Source organism: Corvus cornix, chromosome 1 (assembly GCF_000738735.6).
Source record: "Corvus cornix cornix isolate S_Up_H32 chromosome 1, ASM73873v5, whole genome shotgun sequence".
In the NCBI taxonomy this organism is placed as follows: domain Eukaryota; kingdom Metazoa; phylum Chordata; class Aves; order Passeriformes; family Corvidae; genus Corvus; species Corvus cornix.
This window is the reverse complement of record NC_046332.1, coordinates 2,562,182-2,585,564: the sequence shown is the minus strand read 5'-3', so window position 1 is coordinate 2,585,564 and position 23,383 is coordinate 2,562,182. Positions and strand designations below refer to the sequence as shown.

The window sequence follows — 23,383 nt, the reverse complement described above, 5'->3', positions numbered from 1 at the left end:
TCACTAAATGTGTATCCCAGTAGTGGCAGCAGGGGTAATTCTTGTGTCTTTCTAAATGTCTTCGAAGGCAGGGTATCAGAACTGATATTTCAGCATTTCTAGAAAGCTACATTCACCCTGCACAGGTAAATTTGTTTTCAGAAACATTTAAAGCTTCACCATCTTTCAGTCTGCTGAGTAATATTTCCAAAACAAAGGAAGGAAAATGCAAAAAGGGCATATCAGTTTAGGTTCTTACTCCCACACCTAAACTAGTGAAGGCTTTCATACTCGTTGATGGGTTTTAACAAAAAATAATTTCAGTTTACAAACTCTTGCCAGTGGTTTATGAACATCTCAGCCAGTGCTTATTTTCAGCTGACTTTGAGCACTGTCCAGGATGATATCCAGCTCAAATACAGTGGGATGTGGTGATGGTGCTCACTGCACCCTACCACAGACTATCCCAGCCACATGTAAGAATACAGAACAGATTCACAGTCACAAGGGCTTCTGTGTTGAGTTTCTTTCTCTGGAGCACTCTTCAATACCACATTGCTCTTTACAGAAGAGGGTTCAAAGACAATAGCCAAACACCACTCCCCTGATACACAAAGGCTTCTTTACATTGTGTAAAGCAACCTTGAAGTGACCCAAATTCATAATGACACCATTTCAAGAGTGCTTTACATTGCTAGAGCTCACTAGTATAAAAGGGAGGTGTAGTGAGGCCCCAGAGTTCTTCAGCATTTTTGCTTTACACTTCTCGTTCCTTCCATTTTTGCAATGCAGCACGTATTATTAGAGATAGTTATATCTGCATATTACAAGCAATTACTGGGCAAAGTGCTTTTCTTTGTCAAAGTCATTGGCAAAACTTACATTATCTTCAGAGCAAACAAGCTGAGATCAGATCTCTGTGTACACTGAGAAAGTGAAGAAGCGTGCTGCAAAAAAAGGGAGATGGAAACTGCATCAATTTAAAACACGTGCTCCCAAGAAAGAGAAGCACAGTTCAGAGACTCGTGCTAATATAATGAAACCTGACTTTCCTTCAAAGAACATACAGAAAACTTTTCATGTCAACTCTCAGCATAAATATTTGGTAAAAAGCTTAACTCAACTGAGGGCTTATTGTCATGTTACTGAACCATGCAGTTTTTCAGTCTCTATGGGTTTTCTATTTAAGGTATAAATTATAACTTTCAGGGGTATATTTGAATCATAAAGAGCAAAGATGACTTTATAGCTATTTCATTGGTTTGAAAACAGTGCTTCACTCAGGTTTATAGCCCATTAAGACAGTGTGTTTTTCCTTGCATGATCCCCTCCTGTGCTGTACTAATTTAATTTCAACACTATGGTTTGAACACCACATATACAATTAGTTTCTATCAGGAATGAAAGCTCTTTCCCTCAAGGTCAAATTATAAAAAGTCTATGAAGCTGGATGAACTGATCATTTCAGATCAAGCAAAACGAGTCAAAGCTCTATTTTCAGATTTTTTTTCCTAATTCACTTAAGCCAATCTGGAAATTTACTAACTTTTTCTAAAAAGCAGTTATTTTTTTTGCTATTAATGTTATTCCTCCACATACACCGAAATTATTTTTTTTAGCCAAATAACAGCTATCTACATAGATAATTAGAAAATATAATGAAACACTGGTTTAGGACTTCACCAACAAGCTCTCAACTCAGGAAAATTAAACAGTAGTGATGTAACTAGTGTAACATAAAGCACTCTAAGAGAATATTGAAGGGGTTTGGGAATTTTTTTGAATGCCCACAGAGCAAAAGTTCAGGCAAGCCCATACCTGCGATGACAGGGGACCTCTCTGGCTTATTCCATTTGTCACTCATTTAGAGGAGTGAAGACAGCTTTCCACGAAACATTCTCATTTCTTATTTTAGAAATCATAGACCTCATAAATCACCCCTGTGGTTCTAGAAAACAGTCATTCGTATATACATCACCCTACAGTGTTTAAATCTTCCTCTGTGAACTGTGGCTCTGGCTTCAATATTTGTCATATATCACATCTTACCTATGGCTCGGCAAGATGAAAGACAGGATCGCTCTGTCTTCCTCCTGATACTTGTAATTAAGTTTTAAAGATGTGTCTTTAACCTTGATGTTATCTTCCTGAAGAAGAAGAGTACATGAATCAGACACAAATTCTGCTGGATAAATTCACTGCTTCAACACATTCGAAGATAGAAGTAAAAGGTTTATAAAGCCAACAGGTGCAGTTCAGAAAATCAGGCAGGTTGGTTCTGGTCTTTAATAAACACAACAGATTCAGAGGTAAATGTAAGTCGAAGGAGCCAAGACAAAGCTGAGAGATACAAGCTGGGACTTTGCTGAGTAAAGTTAAAGTTATTTAGTACCTGTGAAGTAGAGGACATTTTAGAAGTGTGTAAAGGAGAAGGAAAGAAGATTGAGGGAGAAAAAAACCCTGCCAGGACCAGTTGTACCAAATATCTACCTCTGCAGAACTCACTTAGAAAGGCACCTACCTAGCCCTGGATGTGTTTCTGCTTTCAAGGAAAGCTATGTAAATAAAGTAAAAGTCTCTCCAAACCCAGGAGATAAGTTATATCATCAAAGACCCATCCTTAGAAAACATGCTCCTCCTAGGGGTGAAAGAGAGAGCAAGTTTTGCTGAATAAAACAGGTTTTAAGCATTTCCAGTTGAGATGGATAGGAATGGAGAGAGCATTTTTCAGTTCACTCCTCAAGGTCCGAGCAGATTTGGCTGAAGGAGACCCAGCTGGAACTACAGACTGGAGGACACCTGAAAAAAAAGATGATGCATGAATATAACTGAGCTCACTGAGACAGAGGCTTTCCTACACCTCTGGTTATATTTTAGACCATGCAATAATTCTGTTGTTATTTAACTCAGGATTTTATTATTTATGTCAAACAGTACCTTTGGTACAGAGAAAAAAATCTGGAGACTCCTTCATTTCATTTCTGTTACAACAAAGTCAGCTGTGTCTGTGCCTTGTTACCCAGATTTTGAAAACCATTTTCCATATAAACAAGATAAAGTTGAAGTACTACATCTCCAAGCAGTGAAGGCCCTGATTAGATGGGTTTTCAAGACACACTTGCCATAATTGGAACTGAAGATCTATTTTGGGGTAAATTTTTATCTCTGCAGCAAAGTAAATGTTATGTTCAAGTTTAAACATGCAAATAAAAGCAGCCTGGGATTAGGCAGCATGGAATGCAGGTATTTGTCAGTGAATAACTAAATGATGAAAATGCTTAGCACCTCTGGGTATAAAAATTCAATTTTTGTCCCAATTACTCATTTGATGGTGCTCTTTCTTATGCTACCTCATGTCAGAGGGGTAGAGCTGTGGTTCCATGGATCTGGGAGAAAGGCTCATGAACAACTTTAAGCCAGCAGAGGAATTCTCTCCTGCTTGTTCTTTCCTGCTGGGCTGACAGTTACCTCCTCAGCAAATTGGATCAGCAAATGCATCTGCTCTTTTGCTATATTTTGTTGGGTTGGGTTTTTTTGTTGTTTTTAAAAGGAGGAAGGGAAAGTAAAGGGAGAAAAGCGTAAGTAAAGACCATCAATAAAAAAATTACTCCCTGAAAAAGATGTTTAGCTTCATTTCAGAGTGAGTATTTCCAGTTTTATAAATTAGTATTTAAATTCTGATCGTTTCTTCTTTCAAGCATCCTTTTCATTTATTATTTCCAAACCATTGTTAATTTGACTCCTGTTTTTTGTAAGCATAAATCACCAGCAAGTTCCAGATGTAGAAAGATTTGGAAAAACTTTAAATGAGGCAATAAATACCAGCTATGTTCCAATATTATTTTCACTTCTTATTTCATCTTTATTTTCTTCCAGCAGCCACAAATGAAAGCATGACCATGGGATAACCTGTAGAATCATAGAATCTGATGAGTTTTGAAGTAGCAGCTTCAAGAGACAAAATTCAGCAGTAATTTTATGCAAGTTAAAGACACTTGAGGTACATTGGATCTGCAACAGGATAACACCTCCCAGGCTTCCCCATTGGCGCCCAAGCCCTGGCACAAAATAAATATAAATAAAAGTCTTGCTCCTCTGTGATACAGACCATACATAAAACATATGAGGGCATTAAAATGATCTGTAAGGTCATATTTTGGTGTGCTATAACCAGGCATCACCTGGTTACCATTTCACATTTTAAAGGTACAATATTTAAATCTTCTATGCCTTTTCAGTATGACATTTCCTTCCAACATTGAAAAGGCAGTGGATGAGTCTTATCTCACCTTAAATTGTGAAGGAAACACACCATACACACTACCCACTAGAACGTACATCTGCAATAACAAAATAAAACTTTTCATGAAGTTGCAAGTCTCATTCCACTCTTAATGAAGACCCTTTTCTCTTTAATTTGAAAGTAAATAACACAGATATGTTTTGGTAAATACCATACTTTAGATGCACGTGGGTTTTTGTACATTTGCTTCCTTTTACATATGGCTGGGTTCAGCTCCCCAAGAGCTGTTGTGAATTTACCCAGCCAGTCAACAAAAATGATAAAATGTGAGTTATCTGATTAACCACAAGTATGCACGGTGGTTCGAATTGAGAATATTCATGATCAATCAACCCAGCCAATTGTATCTGGGAAAAGCTGTTAATAAAAGATATTTGAAGAGATGAACTCCAGGAAATTGTGATCTGTTTGTGGTGATTCCAGAAGTAGAAAAGAGGGACTAAAATAACTCGATACACTACTCTAGCCAGATTATTCTCTCTGCTCCACTGAACACCCGTAAGCACAGTCAGCTATTAAATTAGCACTGCTAAGCTCTGCTATTTGTGTTGGCTATTTTTATACACAGCAGACAATAATCATTACTTATTCAGAGCCTAGGCTTTAACACCAGGTGTGATTTTGTCGTCAGGGGATCTATTTTTCTACTTTTCAGAGTTTTCATCCACATCAGTTTCCATCCCCACCAGCACCACCTATTTCTCTCCTGAGGGTTGTGTGGTGAATGCTGATTCCAGGCTCAGCGTGGTGCACGGTGCTTGATTTGCACTGATTGTCAGAAATTGTCACACACAGACTTCTGCAGGGATGTGCAATGAAAATGTGATTTTGGTTATGTCCCTTGCATTAGAGATCACCTCTAATTTTCTGTTATACATCATCCATACCCTTCCCAAAGAAAGGCAAATCTCTGCTTAAAGTGTTGGTTCCTCAAAAATCTACCTGGAATAATGAAAGAAATGTATTCACTGTATTTACTCTCAAAACATCACACAAAAGAAGCAAATTTTTTTCCCTATACTAATGAAAAATGCTCAGCTAATAAAAAGCTTGATTACATGCTGTAAAGGGCTGACTTTCTGCTTTGCTATTCAGCTATTCAAACAGAAATAACGTTGCAAAACCTTAAGAACTAAAACCAAGAAAGAAATAACAAAACTTCTGCACACTTTTTTAGAGAGACCCCAGTTTGGAGAGAGTTGCAGATGAACACAAACTCCTGCTACAGGCATTTTTGGGAAAAAGACAAATAAACAAACAAAGCTACACATGACTCTCTTTGACAGATTTCTTTTTCAGCTTAATGAACTTAAGTGCAACCAGATGAAGCAAAAACATGCATTTTTTTCTCCCCAAAAAACATGAGAAGATCCATTTCCTTTCATGTGAGACTTTTAGTCCAACCTGAAGCAAACACAGAGCTGAGCTCTAAGTATTCACTTCTATAAAATCCTATTAACAAATACAAAGCAACTTGGGAATATTACTCCAGTGATAGATTGCAACTTTCAAACTAGTCTAGAGTAGCAATTCTGTAAAAATGACACCAGTTTTAACTGCATAAAATAGATTTTTTTAAAAAATACTTCAGTCAGCAAGCAGTCAGGGATGTGGGAATACCCTCATATTTACAAAATTTCCCTTCCTATTGCAAGCACCAAGGGATAACTTGGACTGTAAACAGGGAACTCCAGAAACACTGAAAATGGAATTCCAAAATACACTTATGACTTGAATGTTTGAAAACATAGCTATAAAAAACCCCCACCCAAATACAGTTCAAATAGCAGCTTCTGTACTTTACCTCAGTTTTGATCTCCAGGCTGAGGATGGCTTGACTAATACAAGGCAAGAGAATGTAGAGCATTCCCATTTTTGTATGTCCTGTGATACTCACAAACATTAGAGAAATGCTCAAGAAAGCAGAATTAATATTTTCTATCCTCCACGGACATGAGGGGGTTTTATTGTTGTTGATTGTGGTGTCTGTTGCTGTTAACAACATTAATAACTCAGTAATTCTCCTGGCCTCCTACAACTGTCTTGAGAGTATTGAAAAACTCAGAAATGTGAGAAAACTTACAAATAACTTTATGGTGATTATTTTATCCAGACCTTAACAAGACTGGTTAGGGTGCGTGCTACAAAATATTACCGTAGTTTGCTTGGTAGTGTTTGCAAGATGTGATGGCACAGAAGGCTCAAGTCATGAATTTGAATTCCTTGGTGATAATTTGGTCTCTTTCTGCTTTGTGTATCATCCTAATCCTATGGAAATTAGATGGTTTCTGTTCTAGTGAACATCAGAATCCACACCTGAATAAGTATTTTTACAAGTTTACAAAAGTAAAGCAGGGCAGAGTGTGCACAACGGGAAACCCCAACTTTATCAATTTGCTCTGACAGCTCTGCTTTACTCTCATGGAAACATTTTGCTTCACATTTTTACTGCACACATCTTATATGAATGGTGCGAAATCAGCATCCACGTAGATCTTAAAACCTGTAATCAACTATTTAGAAATATTAACCACCATTTAAATGAACTTGCTTGTTCTGCAACAAAATCCCACAGCATTCAGAAACAGCAAACAGAAACAAGCACTCAGGCCAAGAGAGAAAAGGAATCATATGATTGAAAAATATTTGCTATGTTACACTGCAGCATCCATGTTCCTATTCTACCCCTCACATTTTTAAAGTCCTCAAGAAGTTTCTGTAGAGGCACTCATGCTGCATCTATTTTGCACCAGGTGTGGAAAAAACTGACACATTTTGCTTTTTCCCAGCAGCATCAATCACTAAAGTCTTAGTGCTACACTCTCAGCACGTGTTCAGTCACCCAGATAACTTCACCACTGAAAAAGAGGGAAGTGATCCAGCAGCGCTGCAATATGGAACATACCCTGCTGTACTTGGCCCCTTCAGGTCTGTTGCCCAGATGAAAGGTACAAGTAAAGTCACATTTTTTAAGCAAATGGGCATATTTCTCTTCTGTATATTGACATCTACTCTGTGCAGCCCATAGCTATGTATGAAAATAATCCCTTTTGAAAAATAGCAGTTTAGTGCATAAAGGATTACTCTCTACCAAAATTTCCCCTACTCATCCAAATTGTACCTGTGGCTTATTGACAGTGCCTTTTACTGCTGTGCATAAATCACCCAGTGAAGAGGCAGGGTTGTGTCAAAATAATGCATCTCTTCAGCAACATAATATGGATCTGCATATCTGTGAAAACTTAACAGGATAAATAAATGATCACTTTTAGCTGTCCATGTTCTCTCAGATCTACACAAAGAAATGGCTGATGAGGAGCAGCTCATCACCTGCCTTCAGCTTGATTTATGGGCAAACTTTTTTCTTCATTTTTCTGTCCAGAAAGATGTTGGAACCTCCTCAGGTGTTTTTGAGGCTCAGCTAGACAAAGCCACAGCTGAGCTAGTCTGCCCATTGGTGACAGTCCTGAACTGAGCATATGGCTGGACTGGCACAGGTCCCTTCCACTCAATGTTTCTGGGATTTTCCATTATGGAACCAGTCTCATATGTGAACTGGAAGCTAACATCATATTTCTTATGCTTTCTGTTCTAGCACAGCATAATTTTCCTTTCTAGATACCTTTGCCCATACTAAGATTCCTCTTTGTAAAAATAATTGCATCACTTCCTTCTGAACAAAAAGTTATTTGTTGAGCTGCCATGACTTGCAGAATTACAAAACTAAAATCGTAAAAGCTTAAGGAATTTCCTCCTTTTTTAAGACAACCTCATCTGGGAGGACTGTAGCAGAAGTGAATGCAGAAAACCCAGACTGGTCTGACCTTTAGAATCTCAGAGTGTTTAAGGTGTGCCAGTTGAATTGATTTCCTATGTCTCTCATACTGTATTTCCCCTACACTGGCAAACAGGACACTGGGCTGATTCATGAGAGCCTCTATTTGCATGTTAAATTTATTGGCTTTGGCTGGCTCAGCTTCTGTCAGTAATGCTCAACAAAATATATTCACACTCTGTTCCCCCTCTTGAGTTCTCCATGTGAGAGAAAATATACACACCCCTATATTTACTTGCTCTGCATTTACTGCATTCTGATTTTAATGCTTTTACTATGAAAATTGGGGAAACCAGTGCACAAACTTTTAGAAAAAAACCTTGATTCATGACTGATAACTGCTGACTCATCCTGTGCTGTCACACCTTCTGTCAACATTTCTCTTCCTTGCAGGGGAGAACCAGTCCTTAATTTTCTTCTTCCTTGGGTTTCCTCATGGTTTATTGCACTTGCTTCTTTGTAGGACCACAGCTCTGCTAGATCTTTTTCACATATTGCATTTTAGTTATTTTACTAATTTTCAGTGTTAGTTTTCTTCACAAACATCCTCATTTTCCTGCTTATTTGGAGCTAAACATCTGTGTGTCTTACCTGCTCAGTGCAGAGTATCATTTCTACAGCACTAAAATTTATATCTGAAAACAATTAAGCAAGAGTTTTCCTCAATTTGTTGTGGCTGAACTTAATTTCTTGAACTACTGGTTGTATTAACATTCCCAGCAATTTAAACCACCTAACTTGGTATCCCGTCTGCCACTGGAAGTATCTAAAGCACTACAAAGAACTACTAAAAATTAAGAAATTTTCTGTAGCAAACTAAGTGAAAGCAACTGAGTTAAATAATTAAATGCTCTACTTCATTAAGCTCTTCATAGAATTAATTTTACGACTTGAAAATTTATTCTTTCCACAAGATAAAAAAGCAAAGCAATAGAAATGATAACTGTGTTGTGCATGTGATTACAACAATGGCATTCAGCTGCCGAAATAGATGCATTTAATGCTATTTTAGATGATCCCAAGATGTATATTGGGACAGCACACACGGTTGAGGGCCCCCACACTTCCAGAGCAGCACCTGAATGCTGCTAAAGAAATGTCAGATCAGTGTGATTTGACAGCTGAATCACTCCTTAAAAGTCTAATTATTTTTTAGAAGTGTGCACACACACACACATATATATATATATAAAAATCAGTAGTGCTACAAATCTTAAGCCCATACAATATCCTAGAAACGTAATTAAGAGTCAAAATTTTCAACATTTTAGCCTAGCTTATGACAGAAAACAATGGAAGCCTCTCAATATTCCTTCATGGAACAGAAATCCAAATCTGGCTCTCCCTGTCACTATATTTATATTATTTTACTGCCTAAGATTAATGGAGCATAGAGTGGAGGCTGAGATTCCTGTCTCTGCCATCCCTTTTAAAATCACTCTCCTTCCAAAATGCTTAAAATTTTTGTGCTGAAACGTTCACTCATTTGACATCATCATACATAAAGATTTATGTTAATGAAAAATTGATTACATATTCATGGAGCTGTAGTGTGAGAGCTGCAGAGAAACTTTAGAGGCTTTTAGAAGAGTGCACTGATTTCTGTGATTTCTGTGACCACAGCACATGACTTTCCTTTTTGGCAATATTAGGGGCTTTTTAGAAATTATGGTAAGCTATCATTGCTTACTGACATTTGTGGGTTTATTCAACCATCTTAACTCAGTCTGACTGCTCAAAAAGTTGCAGACAGGAATTAATTTCAAACTTGGCTTTAAAACTGGATGCAGATTCTTAACGTAACAGGACTAATACTACTCCTGCCGTCATCATGACTCTTAATAGAGTTTAATTAATTGGATATAAACATTAAAATTATGAATATTACCCCCAAATAATGTTCAGCTAGTACTAATTATCTGAATATTTAAGTATTCGGTTTCCCAATGAGCCAAGTCATGACTTTGGATGGCATAAAAACCAAAGCAGCAGCATTGGAATCACTCAAGGATAAAAAGTATGAGACCAGAATCAGATCATTTATCTAGAAATGTTACAAGGAAACTTCCATCTTAAGAATTTCAGTTTGAGAAGTCTTCCAACTGCTCCCATTAACAAACAATTCATTACTAGAGGCAGCAATAAGACAAAAACTCTGAATCCATTCACATTTTCCAGGAAAAACAACTTACTACTAGCACTGCATAAAAGACACATGGCCTCTATAAAGCAAAATTTTATTCAGACTCATGTAAAACTCATCTGAATGACTGATGTACTGAAGAGCTAGATTTCATTTTAGATAAATTTGCTGTTGTTTTTAGGATTAATTTTAGTAGATGTGCCATAACTAGTAGTTACTAACTGCAAGGAATACATTGCATATGTATTTCCTTCATTAACTGTTTCTAAGATATCAAAAAAGGATATAAGGATTCTAGCCTATGTGGATCACTAACATGATCAATTGCATTATAAGTGAAAATTTCATTGTTATTTTTGATTCTTCATGTTTTAGATTAATGGGGATTCAAAGGTTGTTAAATCTCCTGCATTCATTAGGTTTTCAGTAAGTGGAAAATTCTCACTGGCATTACACTAATGAAGTACCCTTAAAGTCAGCTGGTATAAATTGTCAATGTGGCACATAATGACTTGACTCAAATACATCAAGAGGTTTAAATTCATGGAAAATTCCATAAGAACCCTGTCTAAGTTTTTAATCAATTTAGTCCAAACCATTTTTTCCCCCTTTCAATTGCCAAGTTGCAGCTTAATTAAAAAGGATCGAATTTTTGAGAATTTATCCACAAAAAGGGATTTCATACAAACAAGTCAAGCCTTGTGGTCTTGCTTTTGTCTTAGTAAAGTTCGTATTCACATTTAGTTCCATCAAATAAAATTGCCAAAATACCAGCTCTGTGTTTCTTTCCTTTTGAGTACCTGAGTTCACAACCAGTAGCGTTTTTTACCAGAAACCCCCACTATTTATATCCAAAACAAATCTGTGCAGATTGATTTACTTCTAAAGCAAAGGCCAACAAGTAAAATTAGAAAAAAGCAAGGATAGAGATCAGCGAGTAATGTCACTCAGAAAAAATCCTGCAGCCATGGAAAAAACAAAAACCCAAAAAACCCAAACCAAACCAGAACCAAGCAAACAAAAACAAAAACAAACAAAAAACCCAAAAAACAAACAAAGCCAAAACAAACCCCCAACCCACCCCAAAACCATAAAAACCCACTCAGAAATCTGATGTGTACTTGCAGTATAACGTGATGTTTGTCAGCACACATTTTTTACAGAGATGTTTATGAAGAAATGCTGACATGTTCCCTAAGAGCAGCAGCAAAATGATGAAAATAATGAACAACAGTAGATGCAGCCATTAGCTTTTTTATCCCATTTATGCCAGGAAAACTTGCCTATTTCCCTTGCAAAACGAGACACGGGCTACGTCTACACCACAGTCAGCAGCATGAGTGCAGCAAATGCGTCCTCACATGGATAAATTGAAGACATCTAGCTCAAGTATTGGCAAGAGAAAAGAAAAGAAAACAAACCACCACCACATAAATATGTGGCCTAATTATCCTGAGTCCCGGCTGGAACCTCCTTGTTGATATCTGGACTGACTGGATTGATGCAGGACTTCAGTGTTTTCCATGTCCCATCGAAACCAGCAGGCCTACTTTAAATTAGAAGCCTGCCCTGAGCTAGAAATAGCTTTTCAGTGCTAATTAAAATATTCTGACCAGGTGGCTTGGAGCTAAATGTTGCAGCTCACTGCAAGAAAGTCAGCTCAGCTGGAGGGCAGAGTCCAAGCATCAGGGCCTGGAGGTTATCAGAGCCAAAGCAGGTAAAAAAGGATGTTCTGGGCTCATCCAGGTTGTGATTGTGAGAAACCACATTGGAACTGAACATCTGTCCCCAAAAACACATCAGATCCTAACAGATGAGAATTCACCCTTGCAGCAAAGGAGGTACAACAGTACTTACACAGGCTCTCAGTTAAATATTCTTGTGTGAAGATCAGGGCTCCTCACAATAAACAGCCTTCTGATGTTTTCAAACCTGAATTAAATATTTTATCCATTAGAAAAAAAGAAAAAAACAGCACAGCTTTACAGCAGAATAGAATTCTGTTCATCAGCTTAAAGATAGACTTCATTTTCACTCACTCAAGTGAATTTCACCTACAATTTGGTATCATACAGCTCATAAATCACTTAAGCCTAAAATATTTTATAGACCCGCATTTGTCCTCTGAGCAGATGATCCAGGAATGCAAATACAAAGATTTGGAAATCCCTGTATAAGACTGGTGATGAAAAATTATGTATCTCCTCACCTATTTCGTTTTCCTGGGATATTCCACCTCTAGGGAAAACTTGCCTACTATACTTTCTCAGAGATTCCTTCCAAATAAAAGAATCAAAAGGAGTCTTTTTGAGAAGGGGGATAACTTCAGCTGGCCTGTTTCAAGTTAATGATTTCACCTGGAATGAGAATAATATTCTTCCTGAAGAAAGACTTACCTGACATTCAGAATGAGAGCTTTCAAGTGGCCAGGAGCTAAAATCCCACAGTGAAATGACATATATGGTTGGAAACAAAAAATGCCCCCTGTTTACATAAACAGGCTTGAACTACCAGCAGGTTTTTTCAATTAATACTGTCACTTTGCCAAACACTCATGAAATTTGGCAGAAAACATTGATTCACCAAAACCATGTGAAATCTGTCCCTGGAAAACACAATGCATAATAACAGTCATGGCAGAAAAACGCTGAAGCACACAAGGGTCTGCAGGAATTTTCAGCACTGATCAATGATAGCCAGAAGAAAAGAAAGAAGAGAGAATATAAACTGTTAAGAATATTAAGCTCAAAATGAGATTACTTTGCAGATCTGGTAAATTTAGAGTACCCTAAAGCAGAAAGAGCATGCAGAGAGGCTCAGCACTGAGCTAGTCTTTCTGCTTTATCAAACTGAAAGAACATTCGGCTTGTCCATCTCAGGAGTCCTCAAATATGTTAAAGTTAGTGGCCAGTTATCAATCCACTCACACACCCACCCCAAAGAGCAATCACCAGACGAAATATTTAGCAAATGACTGCCTTCAAACAACATTTTGACTAGGAAAAGCAGTGCCAGAAGGATGAAAGGCCCAGACAAGTGTAGGATGACTGCAGTACATGAAACACCACTATGTTCTGATAGCCAGAGCATTTTGCTCTAATAATGTTGAGAAAACAGAATTTAACAAGTGACATCCAGCAAATACATAATCAGGGAATGCTTAAGTGGCTTGGGATTTGGAAGGCAGTTACTTCAGGAATAAGTTAACTGTTTATGCAGTAGAGTTAAAAATACGTTAAGAAGAGGGTGTAGAATGACTTGCTAGATGTCTTCAGTAATATTTCAGCAGGTACCACACAAATAGTTTTGTTAGTATTGGCAAAACTAAATAAACCCTGAGGAGAAGTATGATTGGAAAAAGCAAACCTTGTGGTGTAAAATAAACATCCATGTCAAAATCAAGTACCAAGCTCACTCAGATTCCTGACAGGAGTCAAGAGCAATGAATTGGCAGCCTCACTGTTTATACTGCTCCAACTCTTCTGTGACTTTAAAGGAAATTTCTTTTTTAGCTTATGCTGAGACCTTGAGGCAGGAAATTCTCCGTCCTACTGACGTTCAGCTGTAGAAATGATGGCAGCTCATCCATTGTATATCTCACCCATCCTATATTCCAACATCAAGGTGATAAAAGATGATTCACCAAAGCAAGAGTTTGTGGTGATTTTTTTTTGTGGTTGATTTGGAATCTAAAAGTACAAACGCGAGAAAAGACTTTGAGCACAAAGTTCAGGATTCTAATTTTAAATTATCCAAGAGATATAAAAAAATTAACGCTCCATGAGATGAAGCTGTGGATTTATATGCCAGCCTGGAGAAGCTAATCCACACCAAACCAGCAGGGATGACTGTGGAGAGGAGAAAATAACACATTCTTGTTATCAGCCTTAACACAAGCTTACAATTTTTGAGCCTTGTCCTCATCCAGATTTTCAAAAATCTCCTTCTGAGATGTTGCTTCGTGTAATTCAAATACTAATTACAGGCTTTGAAGGATTTTGAGGTGCTGGAGGGTTTCCCTTAAAAATGAGTTCAAATTCTAGGGATTTTACAATATTTTCTGGGATTCTTGAATGAAAATAAGTCCTAGATACAGAAATAAAACAGACAATTGTGCAAGGTTACATGAGTGAAGACTATGTGAAGAGCAGAGTGTTTCCACTGCCTTCAGTAGAACTAGACTTAGAAAAACCAGAGAAAAAGAAAAAAATCAAAAATCCCCAAATCAGGCAAGCTGCCTTGTCATCTCCTGCTGTGCTGGCAGGCAAAGTCCAGTGTGACAAATAGCATCCTTCCTAACACAGTTATTATGTCTGGTAGGGTACTCACTCTCTCTTCTAAATCATACCAGTAATGCCAGTAGGAGTTATTGACTAAACCACATTTGCTGAGACTTACTTGGTTGTCAATAGTATTGAAAGGAAATTTTAAAAAGTATATCCATGTAGCACTTTATGGTTGTGAGGGATTTTTCTGATTTAAAATTATATATAGCTGTGGCAGGCTTTGCATCCAGGATGTGGTTTAGATGTGTCTGGAAATCTAAATTAAAAAGGCAGCCTAAGAGCACCCAGCAAAAATTGGGCACATTGAAAGTACTAAAATTCAACAGAATGAATTTTCCCTCGTTAGTGTTATTGACTTCTCCTACCAATAAAATCTCCCTCCGTTGCATGAATATGATTTACATTCAGAAAGTTCTGATTAGATGTGTATCTCATGTTCTCCACTAAGTTACAATTTCTCTAAAACATTTCATGGCTGCTGTGAAGAGATTCATTGTGGATATTGGACAACAGTGGAAATTGCTGCATAAAGATTACATTAATCGTGAAATCATCAGGCATTAATTCTACCAGCTACTCAAGAGGCCAATATTTCTCCTGTGTGATTAGGGAAGGACAGTGAAGGTTGCCAAGCTTATCAGAAAGTCAAAAAATAAACTGGGACTAGAATTTGAGGACTATGACAACCAGTCAGCTGGAAATTTCCACAGGACTCAATAATGTCAGAGTTCTGACAAAAAAAAAAAGAGCAGTAAACACTCCATCTGCCCTCACTGCACCATCTGCATAAGGACTGATGAAGTTTCTCAACAATGCCTAATTTTTGATAGGGGTCTTTTGAATTTTTGTCCCCCCACAGTGAAATATTAGAGAATTCCAGCATAAATGAACATATTCTTTAAGTGTATCAACACAAGAAGGCTTTCCCAGCAAATGCAGAAGGCTCATTCCTTAAAGGAGGAATTAACTCTTTGCCATTATGCCTCTCCATTGTTGGCTGGGGATTTTCTATATGAAAACATTGTGAGAGAGGAGAAGACAGTCTTAAACTACAGACATTCCTTCTTTCCTGTCTTCTTGGTGTCTTTAAGTGAAATCCTGATGTGAGCTCAGTTGAAGTTTCAGTACTGAGTGAAATAAACGCAGTTTATATGCAGCATAATGCCAAAGACTCATCTGGAAGACGAACAATTTTTTTCACTCAAAACCCTCTTTTTGAGCCACATGGGTAATGCTCCAAGTGTTATGTTAAGCAACCATTATTCTAAGAGAGCCAGCATTAAGGATCCTGAGCTTAAACTGTCACTTCTTGAGGCAGATTTATGGCTTATGACAGTAATTGCTCACACCAAAGGAGCGAGCTGGTGCTCCATCCACAAAGAGATGTTGCCATTAGATGAGGGTAGGGATCTGATAATGCTTGGGTTTTACTACTAGAAAATTACCTTTCATTTAAGTTTAAAAAGAAAAAAAAAAAAGCATACTGTAAACAAACAGGCACTTGTGTGTGTAAGCAAATATAAATGCTGGTGGTTTTGTTCAGCTTTGGTTTTTCTAAAGGAACCTGAAGCATGGCGCACTTATTCCTCTGTGCTTGACTTTGTGTTGCTTCAAATGAACTGGTTAAATCTTAATTTATTTTGTGTTGCCTGAGTACATGTGCTCATTACAAGTGTTAAAAAAAAAAGTGAATGTAAAAGCAAGGCAAACAAAACATCTGTGAGAAGGAACATAAATCTTGTGTCTGTAAATTGCTGGATTGGGATCTTTGGAAAAGGCAAAGGCCAACTCTGTGCACCCAGAAAGTCAGTTTTGAAATTTTAATATGGACTATTGAACAAGGAAAAATAGGAAGGCTTCCTGATTGTGAAGCTACGTATTAACAAAAATAGATAAAACGAGGTCCCATCTCCAATTCTCTCTCCATTTTAGGTTTAAAGATCTTTTCCTAACATTGCAATATGTCCTCCCTCAGAAAACAGAATAAGAAAAAAAAATAAAACAGCTTTATAAAGTCTACTGTCTGCTATGTTTTTCCAGGTTCTGCTCTGCCAGTAAATCCAAGCATGATCTGAATAGCAACAGCAAGTTTATGGACAATGAATAATAGCATGACATAGCTAATTAATGCTATTTCAGTCCAGACTGTTTAAACAATCAAGCCTAATTGTGCTAAACAATGTGATGGGTTTATATGGACAGCAGTGAATGAGCAAATCCAATGGAGATTTAAAGCTAAATCCAGACTAATTTATGCTTTACGGGTATAACAAACTCAACCCAGTACTTTCATTACTTACATCTCTGGGTGGTTCTGCTTTCTTTCCTAAAAAACCCACAAAAACAACACCACACACTCACACACACAAAAAAAAAACAAGCACAAAACCAAACACAACATCCTCCACCAAACATATCCATTATGCCTTGTTTGGACAGATTTTCTGTCACCAGCTTAAAATCAAAAAAATAAGTACATGCCATTGATTGTACAAAGCAGCTCAGCTGCTGAAGGTGCAAAGATTCTTCCTGGATATTTATGCCTCTATTAGGCAGAAATCTTGAATCTGGGTAGGTTCTTCCTTATCGCCTTGTGGCTACTCTTGATATGGTGGGGTAAATAAAGCCCCTTATTCTGATCAGTCTCTGACATGATCAGAGTTCTGGATGTGTTTTAAATAAAGAGAAATCAAAATAATCAAAACTGATCACCTGCAAGCAGTCCAGTTTCATTTTGTTTACATCAAAGCAAAGGGCCAATCCTACTGTACTCCAAAGATTCCTTAATGGGGAAATGGTGATGGGGAAAGGTGTGAAAAGAGAGAAAGACAGAGCAAGGACAAAGCTGAAAGGTACAGAGCAGTCAAAAGCAGTTTTGTCTGTGTTGAATTCATACCCTCTGTGAATTCCTAATTTTATCTTTCCTCCTGCCAAACCATCCAAGCTCCATCACTACAGCAGCAGGTCATGAGTGTTCATCTTCCAACACCAATATCTAATTTCTTCAAATTTGGCTTTGAAATCACTTAAAGATGGGCCATGGTCCCAGCCCAACTCTCTGCACAGTGACAATACATTGTGACTCTCACCTGACATTGGTTCATGCTCTTGCCAGGTAGAGCCCATCTTCTCCATCACAAAGTCAAGGGCAGTATTGGACAACCAAAAATATGGAGACCAATGGAATTAATGGCTAACTTTATATTAGGAAAGGAATTATTGCTGAGTAACCTAAATTTCAGATCTGAAATAGACATATCTATGTCATTTTATACCACACGTCAATCTGAAGCATTACCATTAACAGGTAAACCATTAAAGTACACAAAACTCCTACAAAGTGTTTTATTGCCCTAAGAGATTTATTCAATATTTAAAGAGACTTATTACCTTTCTCTACCTTACTTTCTTTTTAGTCAGTCAGTTTAAGCACAAATCTAGTTAAATGTGCATTTAATCTTCATTATATCAAGATAAAGCTGGTAGTAATTGTCCTTCCAATCAAACCACATAATAAAGCTCTGCAGGATTTCTCTTCTGCAATACTTGGGTTGGGCAGTAATTTATGTCACTTTTGCTACTTGGGTTCTTCTCCATAATGAGATTTTTAAGTGTCCTACCTGACATTTACATTCCTGATGAGATTTCCACACCTCTGCTGGGGTCCATAAAGACCAGTATTAATAGCTCAAGCTGTTTTACGGAATTAAAAAAGTTCAAATTTACTTTTGTATTATGGCCAAGTATAATAGCACCTTCCAGTTCAAATATACTAAACACACATGACTATAAAGTGCTTCAGAGTTAAACACATTTAACTTGCCCACAGTAGAAAACAACTATTACGTTTGTTGACTGTGTTAGCAGTTTTTCCCTACAAGAAATAAAAAATCTTCTCACCCCAGGTATTCCTGGCCTTTCTCTTTATCCCACTTGGTTTTCTGTCTCTTCTATTTGTTGCTCTAAGCTCCAGAGGTGGGAGAAGGGAGAGTTATCCCTGCTGGTACTTAGGAAACAACCTTGGGTTTTATTTTTGGGGAAGCAGGGAAGGAAAACCCAGTCTGGCTGTTACATCTGGAGGAGGAGAGCTTAGAGATATCCACACTCCTGAGTGCTGGGGTGGGGTTAGAGGTGGATCAAAACTATTTGGAAGGGGAAAAGGTGAGCCAGTCCAAGGCTGGCTACTGCCTTTTAACACACCAGAAACTCCCCTACTGTTTCAAGAAGTCTGTGAAGAAGATACTGCTTAGTGTTCAGCCAGAAAGGAGGGGAAATGCTCTGTATGTTTGCTGCCTGAGAGAGTTCCGTTTGCTTGTTTTGAAGAGACTGAAAAGGTGTGATTACTCTTCCGATTATCTGACAGGTGAATGAGCAAAAGCACAGTGCAGGGTCCAGCACTATTTGCAGTGTTTGTTCACTTAATAGCTTGGGGCTTGAAAATTTTGATTTGATTACACTTTAGTGCTGATTTAGTCAGTAACAAGTGGTTTCAAAGCACAGGAGTTCAGACTACCCTAATTAACTGACTTTTCAATCACCATGCAAGATGATTTTAACACCCTGCCCCTTAACTGTAACAAAAATATATTTATCTTGCATTTACTGCAGGATAAAATACTGAATAGTGAGTGTAACACTAAAGAAAACACTGAAATCTTACCAAGCAAGGCCACAATTCCTGCCCACAAATTGTATAACCGGAAAATTTTCTTATAGTAGACTCCAAAACCAGCTTAAACAGGGAGATGTACTGCCTTTAGCAGCCTTGCATTTTAGGTACACAAAATATTTTTACCTGCTGCTATCACTTGTGAGTATGTTCTGACATGGCTAATAAAAAAATACACATTAGCAGAGTAATCATCATCCTGTGTTATAATTTCTCACCTCTAAGAAATTAATGTGCATAATTTGTTTCTGTTTACATGCAATATTGTAATGGCACAACAGCTTAAGCAAATGTAGCATATTTTCTGAGTGCCAGCCAGGGGCTGGATGCTTTCTGCAATATTAAGCATCAATCCTTCACCAGGATAAAAAAGCTACAAATATTTTTTTCTCGTGGTAGAATTGATTTTTGCAAATGGAGCCTGGTTCAAGTGGTGTAATCATCTTTCCTCCTTTTAGCAGTTGCTCAATGCACAACCTCATCCATTCAGTCACAATCAATTGGGTGATAAAGTATTTCCCTCATCAGTGAAAAAGGAGCTTGTACCTTGTGCACTCAATATCAGTCGTTTGTTTAATTGGCTAATAAGAGATTATTCCACCTACAAAACCGAGCTGCAGGAACTCTTTTACTTTTAAAATTATGCCAGGTCTTCTCCAGTGATTTCAATTCCCAGATTTCTATAATACAAAATTTTTGAATGCTTACCCCTTAAATTTAATTGTATAACTTCATTTCAAAAAGATGTCTCCGTACAAGACCTTGCTGAGAAAACTGAAAAACAAGAAAAGCTTTCCTGATGCAGGGAGAGAATATTCATTTCTGTAGTTTACAGGAAGATTAAAAAATTAGGAAATTCCCAGCCTAATTTACTTTAAGAGGAATCACTTTTTCTGGAATACTTTTTTTTCAGTTCCTCTAAATTATGGCAAATATCTTTTTTATGCACAGATTTTGAAGAAAGCATTTCTCATATATAGGATGATGGGATGGTTTGGTTTGGGTTTTTTCACCAGGTTTTGTAAACAGTTATTTAGCATTTGAGGCTGCAATGTTAAATAATGTTGATATAGAGAATTTCACTGAAGTTATGGATATATCTGACTTTCCATTTTTAAGCATTTGCTGTTTCTTTGAAAATTTTGTCTCATAGTATTGCTTCATTTCTCCCTTTTTCATGTCTTGAGAGGTTTCAAGACTATTTTAGAGCTTGGGGTATGACAAATGGTACTTGTGAGAATGACTTCCTGCCCAAACTCATGGGATATCACTCACACAAACTCCTAATTACTAAAATTTTCAAATTATTTATCAACTTATTTTTGAGAGGACACTGTGCAGCAGGTGATCTGTTTGCATGGCTGAAGCAGGTATGCAAACAACTAATCTTGGCTAGAAATAGCTGTTACTGTCCTGGAGGTGCTGATTCCTCTGTGCACACTAAACATGAATCTGAATTTGAGCTGCTTTGATGACAACACATATGCAGAGTCAGCTACGTCTCATTGATTTTTTGGGAGGTGGGTGGAATGTACATCATAATTTCCTACAGCCATCCCTAAAACAATTGATCCAAGCCCCATTTTTCACCAGATCACTGAGTGTTAATTCAATTTGATGGGCACAGCAGGCAATAATACATCCTACAAGGAACTTACTTTCGGTGGCGTACAAAGTACATCCTTTTCATCCAGACAGGTTTTTGATGCAGATCAAATGAATTTTCATTTCAAACCTTTTCTGGCTGTCTTTCAGTAAATCAGCATGGTTTTCCTTTTGCTTCTTCTGTAATTTTTCCATGACAATCTAGAAAATAGAACAACAAAACTACCAGCACCACAGGCAGGCCTCCTTTTACACATACTACCTCCTTTTACACATACTACCTCCTTTTACACCTACTTTCTGTACTGAAAAAGCCCTGGATTAATTAATTCTAGATAAAAGTCTAAAAAGTCTTTAGTCTTTGCTAAAGTAATATATTTAGCAAAGCAGAAGATTTTAAAAAAATAAAAATAATAGAAAAGCATTGTTTTCTACAGCACTGCAAATGCAGTACAGCAACTGCTCAAAGAAGGAACAAACTGGATTTGTTCCACTTTAGCTCAGCCTGAGGAAGTAAAAAGAGGAAATAGCAATTAAATATGGAGGTAGTGGTTGACCATGGAAACTGATAAAAGTTTTTCTCTGGGCATTATTAAACTGGCAATTAAAAAAGTGGACCCTACTAAAAAAACCTAAAATTTTTCCATTAATAGAATATGAAGATTGAAAGAAGAAGAACAAAACCATAAATCTTTGCCAGACATTATCTTAATTTATTTCTGTTTTCAGAAGAAAAACAAAAACTTGTGGAGAACAAAAAGAACAAAAAGGAAATGGAACAAATTGTCATCTTTGGGAGCCCACGTGCTAAATTAAGTGAAGTAACCTTGACTAAGTGGAAAAATCGACTTCATATTGGTCTAGGGATATGACCTTTGGAGTCTTAATGAGAGCTAGTAAAAAAATAAAGTATTTCCAGATAAATTCTTGCTGCTATAATCTGAGAGAAGGGAAGCTAAAAGAGTACAGGGGGGATTTTGAAAGTGATCAAGTGCACATACAATTAATAGCTCATCAGGGGTTGTTAAGGACGTGATTAAAGGACAGCCAATTTACTAAAGACTTAAGAGGTTAATGGTGAAGAAAAAATAAAGTGACAATATCCTCCCTTCCTCCTCTCTCTCCTTTGATTGTGATAAATGTATGCTTTCCACACATCCATGAACACAAGATTTTCCCTGGGAATTTAAATAAGCACACTACCTGAGAAGACATGCAGAAATTTAGTTGGGAAAAGAAGACAAGGTGGGAATGGTGGTGTTGTAATGCAGTGGCTAGAGGAGACTTTTAAAGTTTTTAGAAACCCAAAGCATTTAAAAAGAGTAAATTAATAATCTCCACACACGTTGTGTTGTTGTTGAAGGCCGATAAACTCTCAGTGAGAGATAAAAATGCACTTTGCCCAAATGTGGGCAAGGTTAGCCATGCTTTGTCCATGCCATTCCCTATTCCACACACTTGAGAAAGTGTGGGTTAGGGTGCATTTTAAGGTGATTTTTGCTGAATAGAATAATTTTAATGCCTTTTAGGCCATCGTGAGATCAATGACCTTTTCCAAAGGGCAAAAACAGAAGTAGGACATTTCTGATTGTGAATTCTCCTTCTTGCATGCTTCAAATTATATCATAAAGTCCTCAGTCTACCTCCAGACCACCCAGATTTACCTGAGCAGTGTCAAGACACTGTCTGTAGTCCCAATTGCACTCCTTCTTTATTTTAAACATGAATTACTGAACCTTACTTCAACTCATACTTGGAATGGAGAGGGGTGGAATAAGAAGGAGGAATGTAATTTATAACAAATAGGATCATGAGATCTTTGTAAATATTGAGTTTAGGAAATGTTAATTCCACACAATACAAATCCCCAAAGGTAGAGAGGCTGAAGAGTCAGAGCTTCACTTAAGGAAGGCTCTGAGTGGCCCTGAAGTTGTTTCTTCTTCACCTTCTCCCTTTCCCTCTCCAGCAATCCAAGGAAGTTTTTGGACCACAAGGCTGATATGGATTTGATACATCTCCCTTGAAAAATGGCTGCTTTTAGGAATTTTTAGGACATTTGAGCACTCCAAGGTAAACCACACAGACTGAATTACATGGCTGTCTAAACTAGAAGTAAATGAACTATGGAAAACAGAACATGATTTGCTCTGCTTTTCTAGTTGAAAGCCAAGGCAAAGACAAGTTTGAATGCAAAAAGGACTTGCAAATCCTTTAATTGGCTTTCTAAAGCCACACCAAAATCTGTTGTCATAGTGGTGAGATAAATTTGTAACATACATCTCTTCTAAACACCGCTAATCTCAGTGACTTCAGGACAGAAGCAGAGATCAAGCAAACCAGCTCAGCTGCATCAGAGAGCCCCATTTCTGCACATGAATTTCAGTCAGCTGTGAGAAAACTTGAATATTCTTCCATTTATAAAGCTACAAAAGCAAATTTGATGAGCACAGTGAAGGGAAGATCAAGATTTCTTTGTGAGATTTGTCACTCCTCAGCTCATGAAGGAGGGAGGAGTGAAGATGTTTATAAGATTTTGTTTCTTGTTACCGTACTCTGCTTTGAT

General features: G+C 37.4%; 1 long non-coding RNA gene across 1 annotated transcript; it reads right to left on the bottom strand.

Moving 5' to 3' along the window:
• Nucleotides 1-3,809: 3,809 nt before the first annotated feature.
• On the bottom strand, nucleotides 3,810-20,995 carry LOC120410035. Its single transcript, XR_005601956.1, has 3 exons — nucleotides 20,874-20,995; nucleotides 12,118-12,192; nucleotides 3,810-3,888 (listed from the first exon to the last, which is right to left on the bottom strand). It is a non-coding gene; the product is annotated as an uncharacterized LOC120410035 (long non-coding RNA).
• Nucleotides 20,996-23,383: the final 2,388 nt, after the last annotated feature.